General features: G+C 42.8%; 1 protein-coding gene across 4 annotated transcripts in view; it reads right to left on the reverse strand.

Annotated features, from left to right (window-relative positions):
* The window catches only part of phc2a (polyhomeotic homolog 2a), a 47,251-nt gene extending 31,315 nt beyond the window's left edge, over positions 1–15,936 (reverse strand). For all 4 annotated transcript variants that reach the window (XM_079849262.1, XM_079849260.1, XM_079849261.1 and 1 more), the window contains exon 1: positions 15,844–15,936. The gene's annotated coding sequence lies outside the window, so the exon portion shown is untranslated. The remainder of the gene's footprint in view (positions 1–15,843) is intronic.
* Between the last annotated feature and the right edge of the window lie 3,211 nt (positions 15,937–19,147).

The following is a 19,147-nucleotide window of genomic DNA, read 5'->3' on the forward strand; positions in this document are numbered from 1 at the left end:
CCAGACAGCAAATTGAGTTACACTCAGTGAAGACAAAAGTGCTTTTGGTGTAGCAACCAGGATGAGATCTGCACAGAGCAATACGATAGGATTAGTACAGGCGAGTCGGAGCTGTAAAAAATTAAAGTTAGTCCGAGGCGTAGAGATGAGATATCAGCACAATGCAGAGGCCACATCAAACAACCAGGGCTAACCCTCAGGGTAAATGACTGCAGGATAAGACACTCAATCTGAGCCTGTCTGGACAGGCCACAGCCAGGTTAAACCAGTCTGCTATGATCACAGCAACGCAGCCATCAAAAGATAAGCTAAAACCAGTTGTGTGTCTTCTCATGCCATAAAATGACAGCTTGACTGAAGAGAACTGATTAATGGGTGGTCACTGTTCTGAATGCTGCACATTTGTGTGTTCATGTCATGCAGTGAGACGTTCTATACTTGTATTTAAAACTGCATTTTGCAATGCATTATGCATGCAGCTTTTATGAACTAATTTAGAGACGAGGTGATTAAAAAACTTTTTTCTATCTTACAACTACTCATTTATCCAGTGTAATATTAGTTAATATAAAATTAAATTTCTAAAATATGTATGTATGCATATAGCCTAGATGAATAATTGCTGTAGTTCATTGGTTTTGGCAATTGAGGTTCATTCATGAAATTGAATTGAAATTGACAATTGAAATGTACAGTTACCATTTTTGTGTAATATTATTTTTATTGTATTGTTTGTAATATTTTGAATTGATAAACCAAAGTGGTAAGATTTATTATTATTATAATGGTTATTTACATTATATGATCCAAACTGTCTGTTTTGTAAACATGTGACATTCAATTTAAAATTAGACCTGAAATTAGCATGTCATGCTCACCACACTGCTAGTTAAACTAACAGTCTCTCAGGAGGATATTAGCTTCATCACAGGATGCTTGCTGTCAGTTTTGACACCTTTGGCCAAATGTGAGTAAACAGTAAAGCAATTAGAAGCTCCTGCCGTTAATGGATATGTCAGACGTGGTGTCCAGATCCGACACTCCGGAGATTCATTCTGTCAGATTCAATGATGAATACTTGCTCTGCAGCACAACAGCGTATATCACTCAGAAAGATTTCACTGCTGCGAAAGACTATGACAAGACATGTTTGCTTAACAGTGTGGCTGTTGAGCATATATCAATGCTTGTCGTAAATCAGAGATGGGGAGCGTTGGAAAAGAGAACACACCTCCAGCTCGTGTGAGTCAGAAACAAGAAACGTTCAATAACCATCTTCATTTAACTCAAAGACATGCAATGATTCAACAGAGCAGTTCTTCTGTACTTCAACTGAAGTTCTCATTCTCATGAGTTGCTCTCCAACCGCAAAATAGTTCAAAGTGAGAAATGTATCTAAACCTTGACAAGCCATTGTTCTGTCCTGCCAGAACTCTCTCTTCTCTGGTATCCATCATTCTCCACACATTAGCACATTCCCTCTTTGTGGCAACAGGAGATTTGTGGCCCTCATTTCCTTAAGATCCACCATAAAACTGCCGGCTTTGTCTGCAAGGGCCACATGAACCGAGAAAGCATGAAATATGACCCCCAGTCGCCTTGGTATCAGTGTGAAGAGCCCGACAGAGGGGGGGCTTCTCTGTCTGGCTGCTATCACAAGTGTTTTTTGAGGTTCTGTAGTTTGCATGATATGCATTGACAATGTCAGAAAGGGATTTGAACATAGAAGCCAGACAGAATTTTGCACATGCAAATATCCAGGCGGTCAAAAAAATCAGGGTGGCTCTATGTAAATGGAAGTGTAAATGAATATACAGACCGTGTGTTTGCATATTAAAATAGTCCGGTTTAAATATAGAGCTACCTTGTTTTTAGCGACCAAACGGGAATGCCAACTATGTGTAATTTCACAATGAACTGGGATTCTGTGCATTCAAAGCTATCATTTAAAATGGTGCAATTAACATATAAATTAGGTGTTTACAGCGCCAGATAAATTGAAACGGTAGCATGGTTTTGGCCATTTTGCTGTCGCTTTATTCAGCCCACAAACTGGATGTGTATCATTTCTGATTATCAGGTGGAGTCCAAGCGTGAAATAACCTAAATTTGAACATCAGTAAAGCATTTCCAAAGCATACAATCATTTGCACCATCTCATTATTGTCTCAATCAAAATTATAATACCTTTAGTGGCACAAAACCACTTTAAAACGTTTAAACAGCACTCTTGGGAGGCATGTGCTGTTCCTTAGAATCTGAAAATAAGTAATCTAATAGCTGAAGGCCATTAAATTCTGGCTTTTCCTAGGATTGTGAGGTGACAGTTTAAAATATAAAAATGCTGCTGATACTGAAATGAACAAAAGTTTTGTCTTTGAAAGGGATAGTTCACCCAGAAATGAAAATTCTGTCATTATTTAGTCTTCTTGTTGTTCCAAACCTACCTTTCTTCTCTAGAACACAATAGGGAGTCAATCTCCAAAAAGAACAAAAAGCACCATAAAAGTTTCATAAAATTAGTCCATAAAATTGGTATGCTATGTATCCTTTAATAGATTTGAGAGAGGAATTTAATACATTTTACTGAAAATAGTGCCTTAAAATGATTAACTATGGTCATTGGTCACCATTCACTTTTAATGTATGAAAAAAAAAAAACTTCATTCAAAATTCTAAAGACATGAGGGTGAGTAAATAAGACAGAATATTTATTTTGGGGGGATGACCTATTCCTTTTGCTTGTCTGAAATAGGTCACTAGTCCAGCTCAAAGATGCTCTCACACTGGGACTATAAATTACCTTCTTCCTGCCAAAAGAGTGAGACCTTTTTGGGTTGTATTCTTCCCCTTTGTCTCAGCATAAATAGACTGCAGCCAGCAGCACACGTGGCCCTCACTATGCAAACTCTGAGAGCCGTAAAACTACATTACCACAGGGAAGGAATCAGATACACAGATGCCCCAGAGTCCACTCAGTTTACAAAGCACCTCTAAGCCTTCCAGCCTATGAGTTATTACTGACAGAACCTGAAGAACACAGGTGAAAATCAGTTTGCACCTTTCCCCCGAGAAACACAATTTAAAGCCGAAGTGTGTAATTTCTGCTACAAGCGTAACCAAAAAGACAGACAGGTTTCCTGAACATTCCTCCCATCTGCCATATTGTGCAACAATTTGGTTCTTTAAGTAAAAATCCCATTTGTATTCTCCATAGGATAATTGATTTTAATTACAACATAAAAGCCTTTAAAGAAAGACCTACTGTGAGCTGCAAGGTTGTTAATCAATAGCATAGGCTTTTGTTGAAGCCATCAGCCTGCATTATTTTTAAATGATCAACATCAGAATTCCCAGTGAAAAACTACATTACCCATGAATCTGCAAAAGAACTCCACTAATCAGATAATCGAAATAAGACAATAATTCCAATTTAGCGCCCGCCAATATCATTAAAGCTACACTGTGTCATTTTTTAAGTTGATTCTTAGCAAAAAACACTTTGTTCCCTTACGAGAACGTTCTCTCGTACTGCGTTGCAAACGCTTATGGGGAAAACTCCTTTTCTCGAGAATATTGAAGCCTTTATTTTAAAACGCATTTGCTACAGCACAGGCGAGAGCATCAGACCCACGTGAGTGAGCTGATAGGCTGTGCTGTGGGCAACTGCACGAACCAATGGCGGATAGACAGAAGCGCGCGAGCCAATCAGGGCGCTTGGCGCTCTGTCACTGTCAAGCGCGCGAAACTACACGTGACCATAACATATAAATACAGATAGAATCCGCCATTTGACAGATTTAATCTCCTTCAGCTCGACTCACCTCGTCGCTGATTTTCTCCGGTCGTAAGAAGCCCTCGTCGTGGAAAAGCCGTCCAGCGGAACAGCTTCGCATCCCGGCATCTCGCCAGCTGAGCGTTTCCCTGTGGCATCCGACGAAAAATTATATCCTTTTCATTGCATATTTATCTAAAAGAGCAAACCGCTGTTTTCACAGCGCGGCATAATGCCTCTCTCCATCTGTGAGAGCTGCGGGGTCTCCCTGCATGCATCCGACGGACACACCCAGTGTGCGGCCTGCCTCGGCCCTGAGCACGCCGAGGCAGCGCTCATGAAAGGCGGCTGCCAATTCTGCGACGGGATGCCTGTCTCCGTTCTCCGTTCAAGGCTGTCTTCGACGGTGACCGATTCCGCCCACCTTCCGTCTTCGGCGCCCCACGAGCCCCGTAGGAAGAAGCGGCGCGATCAGAGGCGTCCTGAGCGCGGTGAGTTTAGCGAGTGCACGCCGGGCCTTTCTCCTCGTGCCTCGCCCACGCCTTCTTCGCCTGTCCTGTTCTCTCGGAGCGAGCAGCGCCCCTCGTCTGAAGCGGCTGGACTCGTCTCTTTCGGCGCATCTCCGGATGACGTCGATGACGCACTTTCTATGGCGGCATCTGAGAGCGAGGATTGGTCGGGCTCCGCGGACCCCGCCCCCCCCTCTCAGCTAGAGTTTTCTGATACTCGAGCGAGCATTGACGCCGAACTTCTCCGTGTCATGTCTCGCGCTGTTGACGAGTTGGGACTCGATTGGCTTTCTCCAGCTGAGCCCGCCAGAAGCCGCCTCGATGAATGGTACCTGCCGGGGCGCCAGCAGGCCCCTCGTCAGCGCGCCGCTCCATTTATGCCTGAGGTTCACGAAGAGCTCACAAAATGCTGGCGCGCGCCCTTTTCAGCGCGAACGCGCTCATCTGCCTCTTCTACGCTCTCCACTGTTGACGGCGCTGAAGAGAAAGGATATGTGTCTCTCCCCCCACTGGAGGAAGCGGTCGCTGCACACTTATGCCCCCCCACTGCAGGTAGTTGGAGGTCTAAGACGGTGCACCCTTCTAAGCCGTGCAGAACTACTTCGGCCATTGCCAGCCGCGCATACGCTGCCGCCGGCCAAGCCGCCTCTGCACTTCACGCCATGGCGACGCTTCAAGCCTTCCAGGCCAAACTTCTCCGTTCCATGGATGAGTCAGGCCCGGACCCAGACACATTTAAAGACCTCAGGAGTGCCACGGATCTGGCACTGAGGGCCACGAAGACCACCGCTCAAGCCCTGGGCCGCAATATGGCCAGCCTAGTGGTAATGGAGCGCCACCTCTGGCTAAACTTAACCGAGATCAGGGACGCGGATAAAACTGCCTTCCTCGACTCGCCCGTCACAGCCTCAGGTCTCTTCGGCCCATCTGTCAGCGGCTTCGCCGATCGCTTCACTGAAGCTCAGAAGGCTTCCAGCGCCATGAGACACTTTCTACCAAAGCGCTCCAGCTCAGTCCAACGGCGCCCCAAGAGCACGCCGCGACCTGAGAAAGTGGTGTCCCAGGTCCTCCAGCCCCGCCCAGCGGCTGAGACCAGTAAGCACATGAAGCCAGCGAAACGGTTCCCGTTCCCTAAGCGCCAGGGCCCGCGGCCGAAGCTGACGCTCGATCACGAGCCCAAGAAGCCGTCCTAACCGGCACAAAGAGGGGTCACTGTCCCGCTGCGGCCGGACCAGCCCCAAAAATCGCTCGACTACTGCTCACGGCTCCCTCTTCAGTTCAGGCGGCTGCAGCAGTTCTAAATGCAGTTCATGGGCCCGTCACATGTCACGCACCCCTGCAAACAAACGCTGTTTTAACAGCGACCCACACAAAGCACAAATCGAGCATAATTTCTCACATGCATACATGTCAGTCCGAGCCCCCCACTCTGGGTGTTCCAGATATGATAATGCCTCTAGCTCTGCGGGCTCTAGCTTGGCAAGCTATCCCCGGAGTTTCAGTATGGGTGATGAACATCATAAAGCATGGTTACTCGCTTCAGTTCGCCCGCAGACCACCGCGTTTTCGCGCGGTTATACAAACCACGGTAAGGGGCACATTGAGTCATGTCCTCCGCACCGAAGTGTTAAGTCTGCTGGCGAAAGGGGCCATCGAGAAGATCCCCCCTTCTCTGAGCGAGTCAGGTTTTTACAGCCGATACTTTCTTGTTCCAAAGAAAGACGGCGGCCTGAGACCCATTTTAGATCTCAGACATCTGAACAAGGCTCTCATGTCACGGCCGTTCAGAATGCTCACGACCAGACATATCCTGGCGCAGATTCGCCCAGGCGACTGGTTTTTCTCAGTAGATCTGAAAGACGCTTACTTTCACATTCAAGTGAACCCCCACCACAGGCCATTCTTGAGATTCGCCTTCGAGGGGCAGACATACCAGTACACAGTTCTTCCATTTGGACTGGCACTAGCGCCTCGTACATTCACGAAGTGCATGGATGCAGCTCTCTCCCCCCTGAGACAGCGGGGAATGCGCATCCTAAACTACCTCGACGACTGGCTCATACTGACCCAGTCAGAGGCGGAGTCACATACTCACAAAGCCTGGCTCCTCAGCCATCTAGAATGTCTAGGGCTCAGGGTCAATGTTGCAAAGAGTGTTCTGTTGCCCAGCCAACGTATCACGTTCCTGGGAACAGTTCTCGACTCCGTACTTATGAGAGCATGGCCCACACCGGCCCGTGCTCTAACGATTCAGCAGCTCACGGCATCGTTCATAGAGGGCTCTCTTGTACCCCTCAGAACGTTTCAGAGGATCCTTGGCCTGATGGCCTCTGCATCATCAGTACTCCAACTAGGCCTACTGCGTATGCGTCCTCTTCAGCTGTGGCTGGCTCCTCTGGTGCCACCCCACGCCTGGCATTCAGGCCACTTGATTATCAAGGTGGACCAGCGCTGTGTTCAAGCCCTGGCCCCTTGGAAAAACGCCAGCTGGTACCAGCAGGGCGTAAGCATGGGGGTAGTTTCAGAGAGGAGGATGATTTCAACAGACGCCTCCAACTCCGGTTGGGGAGCTCTGTACGAGGGCAGGCCTGCCTCCGGCCTCTGGTCGAGCTCGGAGAAACGCCTACACATAAACTGCCTCGAAATGAGAGCAGTTTTTCTAGCCCTAAAAACATTCCTCCCATACCTGGCGGGACACCACGTGTTGGTACGGACGGACAACATGTCGGGGGTCTCTTACATAAATCGCCAGGGCGGCCTCAGGTCCCGCAACCTGTTTGCCATAGCCTCACAGCTCTTGCTATGGGCTCACACCAATCTGCGCTCGCTCAGGGCAGCTCACGTGCCAGGCACGTTGAATACAGGAGCAGACATGCTCTCTCGGGGCAGAGTTCCCCCAGAGGAATGGTCTCTCCACCCTCAGACAGTTCTCCTACTCTGGGAGGTCTTCGGGAAGGCAGAAGTAGATCTTTTCGCCTCAGAAGACAACTGTCAATGCCCAATCTTTTTCTCAAAGAGCAGGGATGCGTTGGCCCACGACTGGCCCAACCTTCCTCTCTATGCGTTCCCCCCGGTCTCGATGCTCCCTCAGGTCATCGAACGGATCAGGAACACGAAAAGCGCAGTGCTATTAGTAGCTCCTCTCTGGCGGACCCAGGTTTGGTTCCCAGAGTTGATGCAGCTGTCTGTAGCAGACCCGTGGCCAATCCCAGTGAGGCGCGACCTCCTGACTCAGGCCAACAGGACAATCTGGCATCCCCGTCCCGACTTATGGGCCCTACATGTATGGCCACTCAACGGGTACCCCAGAACCTCCCAGAGGGCGTCCTGAATACTATAAAGGAAGCTAGAGCTCCGTCTACCAGACGCCTCTATCTCAGTAAATGGTCAGTGTTTTCCAGCTGGTGTTTAGCTCGAGACCTCGACCCATACACTTGTGAAGTACCAAGAGTACTGTCTTTTCTACAGGAGATGTTGGACGCGGGTCGCTCCCCCTCCACTCTCAAAGTGTACGTGGCAGCCATTGCTGCTTTTCACGTATTGGAAGCCGGGGCCTCCTTAGGAAAAAGCGACCTTATAGTTCGCTTCCTCAGGGGCGCCAGGAGGCTTAACCCGCCTCGGCCACCGTCTGTTCCGGCCTGGGACCTCTCCTTGGTCCTGCGGGCTCTTAAGGGACCTCCCTTTGAACCACTTCAGTCAGCTGATCCTAAGTCTCTCTCTCTGAAAACCGCCCTGCTTCTAGCACTGGCGTCAGTAAAGAGAATAGGGGATTTACAGGCGCTGTCTACCAGCGCTTCCTGTCTGGAGTTTGGTCCTAATGACTCCAAGGTCATTCTTAGGCCAAGACATGGATATGTTCCTAAGGTGCTCTCAACTCCGTTCAGAGCCCAGGTTATTTCTCTGTCAGCTCTCCCCTCCTCCGAGGAGGATAGCGATTCTCTCATGCTTTGCCCAGTCAGAGCTTTGAGAATTTATCTGGAGCGTTCAGCCTCTTTCAGACAGTCTGAACAGCTCTTTGTGTGTTTCGGGGGCCGATCCAAGGGCCTCCCGGTCACTAAAACCACACTGTCCAGATGGATAGTTGACGCCATTGCCCTGGCTTACACCTCACTGGGCCTCTCTTGTCCCATAGGTGTTAGAGCTCATTCCACGAGAGGTGTTGCCTCTTCGTGGGCTTGGTCAAGTGGTATTCCCATTGAAGACATTTGTGCGGCGGCCGGCTGGTCCGCTCCGTCCACATTTGTGAGATTCTATAATCTGGATGTCCCTGCTCTGCAGACATGCGTTCTTTCTGTCTAGACTCTGGCTCTGTGGATCCAGACTAGTTTTGAACCATGGTCACTTGGGTATTCCCATCTATAGCATATGTGCGGCGGCCGGATATCCGCTCCGTCCACATTGTTGAATTATAGCTTTAATGCCCTTGCTTTGTAGCTACAGTTCTTCTGTCTAGACACTGGCTCTGTGACCCAGTCTAGTTGATATTGAACACACGGTTTTCACCTTGTGGACTAAGTGACTGGCTTTGGCCAGATCCGATGAATTATAACTTTAATGTCCCTGCTTTGCAGTTACAGTCTTTTCAGTCTAGACTCTGGCTCTGCGGACCCAGACTAGTTTGATATTAAACACACGGCTATCACCTTGTGGGTTAAATGACTGGCTCTGGCCAGTCTTTATTACGGATAATTGATGGGCCCGATGTTCGGTCTCTTTTTATCCTGGCTATTCTGTACTTCCCGGAACTCTGGTGAGTCAGAGCGGCCAAAAGATTAATAGCACGGCGTTTTAAATGGAAACGTTCCCATAAGCGTTTGCAACGCAGTACGAGAGAACGTTCTCGTAAGGGAACGTACTGGTTACTTTCGTAACCTCGGTTCCCTTAGAGATAAGGGAACGAGTACTGCGTTGCCTTGCCGTGCTATTTTTCTTATGGCAGGTTTGTCGCTTCAGTCGATTATACCTGTCAAATGGCGGATTCTATCTGTATTTATATGTTATGGTCACGTGTAGTTTCGCGCGCTTGACAGTGACAGAGCGCCAAGCGCCCTGATTGGCTCGCGCGCTTCTGTCTATCCGCCATTGGTTCGTGCAGTTGCCCACAGCACAGCCTATCAGCTCACTCACGTGGGTCTGATGCTCTCGCCTGTGCTGTAGCAAATGCGTTTTAAAATAAAGGCTTCAATATTCTCGAGAAAAGGAGTTTTCCCCATAAGCGTTTGCAACGCAGTACTCGTTCCCTTATCTCTAAGGGAACCGAGGTTACGAAAGTAACCAGTACGTTCTTTCAAAATATGTGCTCATTAATGTGTAATTACTTCTACCAACTAATCAAGTATTCTCGTAAGCGTAGAATCTGCCATTTAGAATACATACGAGCGAGTCGCTCGAATGGCGGAAGCCATGTTGTGCCTCCATCTTGAAAATACATTAGCCAAAGAGGGACATACCTGGAAATTCAAGCTTCGCCTTTCGCGTTTTTACACTCAGTGGCACCGTGACGAATGCGAGGGGGAGATTACTCGCGACTGCCGGCAGATTTGAAATAATACGGCCACCGTAGGAGTTAAAACGCCCTCGGAATGGGAGGGGCTAGAAAGTAATATTCAGTTGGTAGTCATAAACAATTTCACCGCTAAATGGGAGAAAATCCTACACAGTGTAGCTTTAAATAAATCTTTTTTATATTTATGTAGTTTTTCCAGTTGATTATGTCATTCACAATGCTTTATGGGATTGTAGTTCTTTCCCTCATCAAAGCCATTAAGTACACAGTCTTGTACCTTTGTCTTTTTGTCCAATTTATTCATTTTCTTTCTTTAAATCAAAAGTTGTAATATGGTGATTCACCTCATAGCTGGTCAGTTTGGTTCAAAGCTCATAACTTTTTAACAAACAAGGCTTGAACACTTTTAAAAAATATCCGTATGGGAAACATTAATGAGAAAAATACTTTCGGAACAAAGGCTGCTAAAAGATTTATTGGGTCACTGTTGCACTCTATTGGCCAAACAAACAGATAGCCCCGCCACACACTCATGCCATTGGCTGAGCCAATGCTGCTGTTGTGCTGATCAAATGTAGAAATAATCAGCCATTTTTAAAATATATTTTGCATAAAAATTAGCAGTTTTGTAACATTAGTTTTCCCATATTTGAAACAACTTAAGACAAAATAGTTTTAGTAGATGTTGTTTCATAGCAAATGGTGACTGGTAGTTGTCAGCTGAACACATAGCTAAAACACCTGAGCAAACCTTGTTCTTGTGAAACACAACCACCTGTCCTTAAGCGAAAAGCTGTCAGATAGTACTTAGCAAACAGGGAGGAAGCGATGACAGATCCTGCATGTAATATAAGCCCACGGATTTAAACTGCCTCTGTGATCTTTGATTTATTTCAGTCCTAAGGTGGAAAGTGTAACACAAGAAATGAAAAGTGACTGTAAATATTGAAAACCTCAGAACTATGAAGCTTTCATGTATCTGTCGCTATAATTTGTCAAATAATATCAAGTGATGTAACAAAAAATCCATAAGACCTTGAGTGTTAAAACCTCCAAATCTGATAAGAACTGACAATGTCAGTTTTAATTAAAAGACACTTGATTGACAAATGTGCCACTTTAGAGTTTTCCTCTTTTGTGTGTCTAAGATTTAACATTCATAGAAAAATGAATAATATGGCATTCCTTATTGAACACCCCTTTTAAAGATTCCTCTGATTTTTTGCACCCGATCAGAAAATGTTATTCTAGCAAATTATTATTTTCTGTTATATGATTTATTATAATATGTATATTTATATTATTATAATTTTTTGCATTTTTGTTATAATGTTGTAAAATACTTTCATCTTTAATGTTTATTTCTCTCTGGAATACTTGATTCTGATTAGTCAGTCACAGCATTCATCATCAATTTATATATATATATATAAAATGACGACTACATTCTACGTGATTGTTGTCCCAAAAATGTTTTTAAATTATTTAAAATCAAATCAGTATTTTATGTTCATTTTTGTATTTATTTGGTAAGTAGCTGTAGATTAGATGGGATCAGTGTTGAGATCTTATTTTGCAATACTGACCAAATGACTGTACATACATTATATCTTAGATATGCAAAACAGGAAATGTGACCGCATTTTAGGGAAATTCCAAGGTCTTTACATACGGAAGCTAAATATTTAAATATGAACGCTTTAACATATATAACATTACCAATATCAGCCAATTAAGTTAAACAGGTTAGAATATGTGCCAAATATCAGACCCTTGATGTTGAGGAACCAAATCATTAATGCCCTAAGCTTTAAAAAAGAAAGAAAAAGGAGATTTATGTCAAGCAGCTGTGTAGCTGTCGGCTGCTGAGTGAGAGGGAGGTAGGCAAAAACCACTTTCATCGGCACAGAGAGAGAGAGAGAGAGAAAGAGAGAGAGAGAGAGAGAGAGAGAGAGAGAGAGAGAGAGAGAGAGAAAGAGAAAGAGAGAGAGAGAGAGAGAGAGAGAGAGAGAGAGAGAGAGAGAAAGAGAAAGAGAAAGAGAAAGAGAAAGAGAGAGAGAGAGAGAGAGAGAGAGAAAGAGAGAGAGAGAGAGAGAGAGAGAGAGAGAGAGAGAGAGAGAGATTGTCTGCACTCACTTCATACACTCTCAAACAGTTACTACAGGCTGTCAGCAGCTTTCACACATTCTCATTCAAACACTGGTCTGCTTTACTACTTTACAAAAAAATCTGTCTGCGAGGAAAGTGAGACCTGTGCACATTGTATACTTGTTATATAACCGTTAGTTCCGGTTCTTGAATTGGATTGGGCTGCGGCATTTTTCAGCAATTACGTTGTTACAACAGTAGGTGTTCTTTATGAATGAGAAATTGAATCATTCATTCAACTGATTCGTTCAAACAGACTTGTTCATTCAGGATCTAAACAAGTGACTGTCGTTATGAGTGAGTCATTGCATCATTCACTCAACCGATTCCTTCAAACACATCGATTCATTCAGAAATTAAACATGGCTACTGTGTATTGCTCGATAACAAGCAGAGAATGATCCTTCTTTTACTTTATTTGGAACTATTTTAGGGTACGTTTACACAAAAACGATATGCTTAAAACTGAGAAGTTTTTCCTTTGAGTTTTCTGCGTACAGACGACACCAAAGTCAAAACAATCCCCATTCACACGGATCTGCAAAAACGACTAAAAACGTTGTATTCTGCTGCCTGGCCATTAGATGGCGATGAAACACTACAGACTGAACACGTAATACGCATGTGCATGACATCATCGCTTCAGACATTCGCATTTTTGCTGTTTACACAGACACTGTTTTCAAAAACGTGCACTTTGAAACCCGTTTTCAAAAGTTTGCATTTTTTGCAAGTTTGCAGGGCACCCAAAACGCCATTGTCGTGTAAATGAATGGCCAAAACGCATAAAAAGACTTCCGTTTTTAGTTGTGTAAACACCCCCTTAGTTAGTGGATCAAAAATAGATTCATATTAATATCTTAAATCAAAACTATTTATATTTTCATTTTTTAAATTATTTAATAAGTTGCACTGTACTTTGTGTTATATTACTTATATTGTGTTATATTATGGCATTAATGAACAAAATCAGGGCATCGTCAACTGCTTGTTGTTGCAAATTTAGTAGTAATGACCTATTGAACTCAAGGACTGATACAGCACTCAGTTTGATTAATCACTTTCGGCGGTTTTTGACTCTTGAACCTGTGCATCGCAAGCATAAACCCATTCTGCAAATATTTCTCTGAGGACAAAACTTGTCATTCTTCAGGAAAGACAGGAGAGAAAAGCTGTGCACATATCTAATCTTCAGATAAGTATCAGAAACTGTCAGAAATGAAAGAGAGAGCCCTGAAATACGGTCTGTTTTGAGTTTGTGTTAATGGGTGCGTCACACGAGAGCATCATCAGGCATGACAGAAGAATGTCATGGTGAGCAGTGAGGTGAACGCGTTCGTTCGCTGGGTCTGCGTCTCATCTTCATGAGGGCTCGGACAGCGCTGTATGAAAACATCTTGGGTCATCTGTTACTGGTTCTCACCGCTTTCATCGCTGGAGATGGATCTCACCATTAGATGCCACATAACGCATATTGCATATTGAGTCCTGTATAGCTCATTAGAGATCAAGGGGTCGCTGCATGTGCTCAAACACAGACCTCCTCCCTCAAAAGAACCATCACCAGCATGTGATATATGGCCTAAAATGGGCCCCTGCCTGATAAAAGTGAAAGCAATTGTGTTTAGTGCTCTGTGGGTTGTGCATGAGGGATTTGGCCAACTATAAAATCATTGTCAACTGGACTTTTCCACTAGAATATCTGTAGTAATATTTCAACTACTAAAGTCACAATGAAATGGAAGTAGCAACAGATATTTTCTTCCATACTGTGTGATGTGCATCCAATTATCGAAGAAAAAAAAAAGGAGGCGGGGAATTGGTTTCAATCCCTCAGTTGTTGATTGGATTTTGACACATCGGCATTACACTCAAAAATGAATGTGAGCTTGCAGCCGATTTTAAAGACTGGGTTTAAGTGAAACAACTAATAAAAGTCCATCATTATTACCGAAAGATCGAGATATTGATTAAAAATTACAAGGTCAACATTTAAAAAATAAAAAGAAACATATACATGCATGAATTGTTCACAGTAACATCTGCTGTTTCACATGCATTAACAAATTAGATTTTCATTTAATGCCAACTTTGAATATATAAATAATTCCAAAAATCAATGCAAACTGCTGCGACTGTCCATATTTATAGATGTCTTTTTAGGTGGAAAAGAGTCCAAAATAACTTATAATAATAGAATATGGCATCACTAATTCACTTCTGCCAGTTTTCTGCACAAAAAAAATGTTGTCCATAAGTGGCCGTGTGTTGTCTTCAAACATTTGTTCTTATTTTGCTTTAATCAACTTTGAAAATAGTTTATGGTCAAAGATAGTCCTTACATTTACTTGTTGGTGATTTTGTGTTGTTGCACTTATTTTTAGTTCATTTCTTGATGATGAAATTTATAATCCACCTGTGAGCACTCAACAAGTATCTAATCACTTAGAAACAAAGATTGTTAGGCGATAAATGCAACATTTTGTTTCCTCTGCAGAAAATATCAGGCCTTGAGAGAGAATGATAAAGGAAAAACCTTGCATGAGTGTGCTAAGTTCTATCTCTTATGCGCTACTCAATGTGCCCCTCATTTCCTGGAGCTTTAAGGGGAACCGAAGTTGTGTCCCTCCTGTTTGATTGATTATAAGAGTGACCTGAGGGTGAGGGTGAACTACTCAAGCTCATTGTGAGGCCCATGACACAGGAAAGGCAAGTGTAAAACATGAGGGTCTTACCCCAATTACCGCACAGAAGTGACCTGCCCATTGGCGGTTTTAGACCGACAAGCTTTGCATGATTCATTTGCAACAAACTGTAAGTACCTTAGTACTGCAAGACACACAACGTGAACTTAAATGGTTAACGAAAAACTATTGCTTATTTCACTCTACAACACAATTGCATAAGAAACCATGGCATATCATGTAACAACATGCTATAAAACATATCACATTTAAAGCAACCCAGATCAAAAGAGTCCAGATGTTCAGTGTCAAATTCATAAGATGACACTGGCGAGATTACACACAAGCGTCGCCGCCTTGGATTTGTTTACAGAGCGTTGGGTCAAACTAGCATGTACCGAAAGAGTGCAGATGGTCTTGTTATTTGAGAGGCGATAGGTTAAATGAATTGTATCAGCGCTAGCTGTCAGTCAGTCAGTCCACTATAGCGCAACACTCCCCTGTCCGGGAATGTATTGTCTCTTATTGGTCTTGCGAGAGGTCTAAAAGCTTCTTGTGTACACGTACACTGAGCAAACTCATCGATAATCATTAAAACATCGCAAATGATGTGGTGCATGTCCACATAAATCACTCAGCTTTGGCTTGAACTACTATTATCTCATTGATAATACTGAATTATATATTCAGGTTGACTCATTAAAGGGATGATTCACCCAAAAAATTACTCGCACTCAAGATATTTTGAAGAATGTTTTAATGAAAGTCAATGGGTTCCAAAACAACCCTGGACCCCATTGACTTTCACCTTAATGGACAAAACAACACAATTATGAAAGGTTTGTAATGACAAGAGGGTGAGTAAAAGATGAAAGAATGTTCATTTTTAGGTGAAGCATTATTTTACCAGAGAGGGTCTTTAGTTCCTCAAGCCCACATAATATCTGTCAATCTCTCTGATGTTAGTAACCGCACAGAAAGCAGTGGAGACATGTGGTGGAATTCTCCAAAGTAAACCGCTTTCACTGTGACGAGACGTACATGCACAGGCATACACACATTTATGCACACTATTTAACATACAGACCACACATACTGTTGATATAAGACTCTTAGCCTGAAGAGACATATAGAAATATAAGTAGGCTTCCTGCTTAAATGACATTTACAATCACATATGAAGCAATAAACAACTGCACATCTTAATCAAGCTGTACTTACCCTCGGCACAGGCCTTGTCTCAACTTCAATCGCTTGTTCCTTTCCTGATATCCTACACCATGTCTGAAGTCTGCTCTATCCGACAGGCACAGACTACACCAAGCACAGAGGAGAAAAAATACAGCATGAATTAGCATTCCTAAAGCTATCATGTGACTTCAATGCACCAATAAGCCTCCACGGATTCGCTATGATCCACCTCTCGCTCCTCCTTCCCATTCTCTCTTGTTTCGCTCTCTCATAGAAACCCTTTGACAGGGTTGTGATACATGTGGACTGTTGATGCACCTATTTTTGCTATCAAACTTCTGATATTAAAAATCAGTCCCTCAGTTTACATATCCAAAGTAAATATGTACAATAAATAGAAGGATAGTATAATAAAAAGGGTTGTAAATACTGTAATAATATGTAAATGCAAAAATGGTGCCACAAAGAGAGTGTAAATGCATCAAGCTGCAATGCATGTGTCCTATCATAGATGCTGTGAGAAGGCAGATCAGCCTCCGCTGTGATTGGTGGGAGGGAGAATTGTAGTCTAACAACAGCGTGCTAATGTCCTTTCTGCATGTGTGCACTATCCTCCATCTTATTAAAGTCTCTGCGTCTCATTACAGCCGGTGGGGGGTGGAAGCCTACAGCACACCTCTGTTGCTTGACCCTGGTTTTTACGAGCCCACCTCAACAAAGAGCGTTAAACAGCAATCATGGCTGAATGCTGAACGCCTAAAGTACGCGATTGCGCCAGTCTCGCTCGAGGGAGACTCAAACATTAGGGGTTTTTTGGGCTGTGGGGTGAGGCAATAAAGTGGCTGGATGTAGAACAGGATGCTGAGATACTAATAGCCGTTAAGTGATGGGAGGTGTAATAGCCTGGGACACACAGGTGCATGAGCAGCGTTGACATAATTAAACAGGTCAGAGGACAGCCAGGAGAATGAAGGGGGTGATTGTGCTGTTTTCTGCTCTGATAATAAGTTCCTTATGCTTCTGTTATGTCTGCATGTGTGTGTGAGAAAGAGAAAATCATTATCCCCTAATGAGCCTGTACAGTGTTTTATGTTTTAGAATTAAAGCAGGGAAATATATCAGTAGTTTTAACTCCGATAACATGAAGTCAACATGTTGTTTGCATTATTAAATTATTAGTTCATTTTTGTCATTATTGCCCAAATATATGATTGAAATATTATCTGGAACATATTTGCTTTCTTTAAATTTATATTCTTGTTTATTTATGCTATCATCTTACATAAATATATTAAAAATTCAACCCAATATTTGTTTTTTAAAGAATAATATTTTCAATCCAAAGTTATTTGCTTAACATATTAAGCAGTTTTAATATAAGAGAAAATAACAGAAAATAGATAAATCTATAAAGGTGACAGTCGCAATTAAAATAGAAACATATGAAGAGTTCAGATGCAAAAGCCTCTAAGTGCCATCTGAAATTTTCTTCTTGAATGATCATTTTTAACAAGCTCGTATATTTAAGTTCAGTAATTTCACTTAAATAGCAATGAAAATGACCTAGTAATTGTCATTTAAGTGAAATTACTGAACTTAATTATACGAGCTTGATAAAAATGATCATTCTAGAAGAAAATTTCAGATTTCAGGCTTTTGCATCTAAACTCTCCATATATACTTAAATATTTCGTTTTTATCTTTTCCAAATAGCACTCACTTACCCTGAACCACAGTTCGAAAACCCCTGATTTAGTCCATTTGTGTGATTCTTGATATGAGGTCTAGTCATAGTCCTTGAATTGTATTAGCAACTAGCTAATTATCGCAGGTATTGTGAGCATCCACATGGCTGGGAAAACATTGCAAAGAATCTAAATGGAAAAATGGAAATGCAAGAAATTCTGGATTTCATGGAATAAGAGAAATTCAATCTGGATTTATTTTTAGCTAGATATGCTCTAACTCTCCATGTAAATCAGTGTTTTTGGTGGTTAGACATGGCAGTAAATTATTTGAGGCTTTCTGACATTTAAATATCATTTGAACATGGCGAGGCAACTGAGTTACCAATGGGAGTCTGTCAGGTGTGGTCACAGTTGTATGTATTATGTATGTATGTCTTACTTATGCAATAATCTGTTTTAAAACTTTTGTTTTGATCATGGGCTGTTTTTAGTGAAACTAATGATGATCTCTACATTTTAATTGAGAAAATCAAGTTTACAAAAAGCAAATTCAGTCATTGTTATTAAAATTGAATTTGTTGTTTGAGTTTAAATGATTTGGTGTTGCTTTATCTATTCAAACTTAGATACACTAAGATAAATAATTGAAATATAATCTTGAAAAGATTTCTATATTTGAAACGTAAGTTTTATTTATTGTAATATTGTAAAGCCTTACATGTGAAAAAACACGTTGATTTTATTCAGAAGCCCAAACTGAGCAAAACTATATGCAGTTTGGTGCAGTTGTTGACAGGCCTATTTATACACCCAAAATGTGAAGTGAAATACTGATAGCGTGTAATGTAAAGAGATCTTTATAACAGTACTGCAGAGTACTTGCATAAAATGCAAATTAAAGTGCCGCAGGATGAACACCTGATGTGTGACTGATTAGCATTAAGCTTGTCATAACATTTTATTCTAGATGTCACTGATGCAATCTTAGGAAATGGGGCTACATAAATCCAGTAAGAATTAAACCCACTTGATATGGCTGATATACTGTATACTTACACAAAAGGCGCTGACGTCGGTGCTGCCACCACACTGGTACATTCCTTTTCCTTTTTTTTTTTTTAAAGACCAAATATATCATGCGCAGGCACTGATAGATGATTCGTTATTTTTAATAGGTATTCACCAGACCATCCAAGACAGTGAACTTTCACGACGTTGCAAGATTCCCTCAGATGATGTTCTATTTTAGTAGTAAAGGAAAACAAAACCGTGAAGGGAGCATAAAATCGAGAAACGGTTGAGTTACACCTCTGTGTATCCAGTTAATGGGCACATCCCATTTCAATTTCCAGAACAGGAAAGACTGACACTGGATTAGCAACCAAGAATCCATCACTCTTTATAAAGCTGTTGTCAGGGGCGAAAAAGAGCTCACCCCCACAGCGCTGTTCCTTATCAGCCGTAAACGCCCCAGTGTCACTGTAATTGCCCCCATATACGAGATGCCCTCCCCTTTCCCATCCGTGTCCCTTGTGTTGTGCTGTAAATCACTCGCCTCCTCTCAATGGGGGCAGACTGCTGCCTGTTCATACACACATGTAGCACACCGAAGCCTATTTCCGCCACATAAGAAACAAAAAAACACG

The sequence above is a fragment of the Squalius cephalus genome (genome assembly GCF_949319135.1).
Source record: "Squalius cephalus genome assembly, chromosome: 18".
In the NCBI taxonomy this organism is placed as follows: domain Eukaryota; kingdom Metazoa; phylum Chordata; class Actinopteri; order Cypriniformes; family Leuciscidae; genus Squalius; species Squalius cephalus.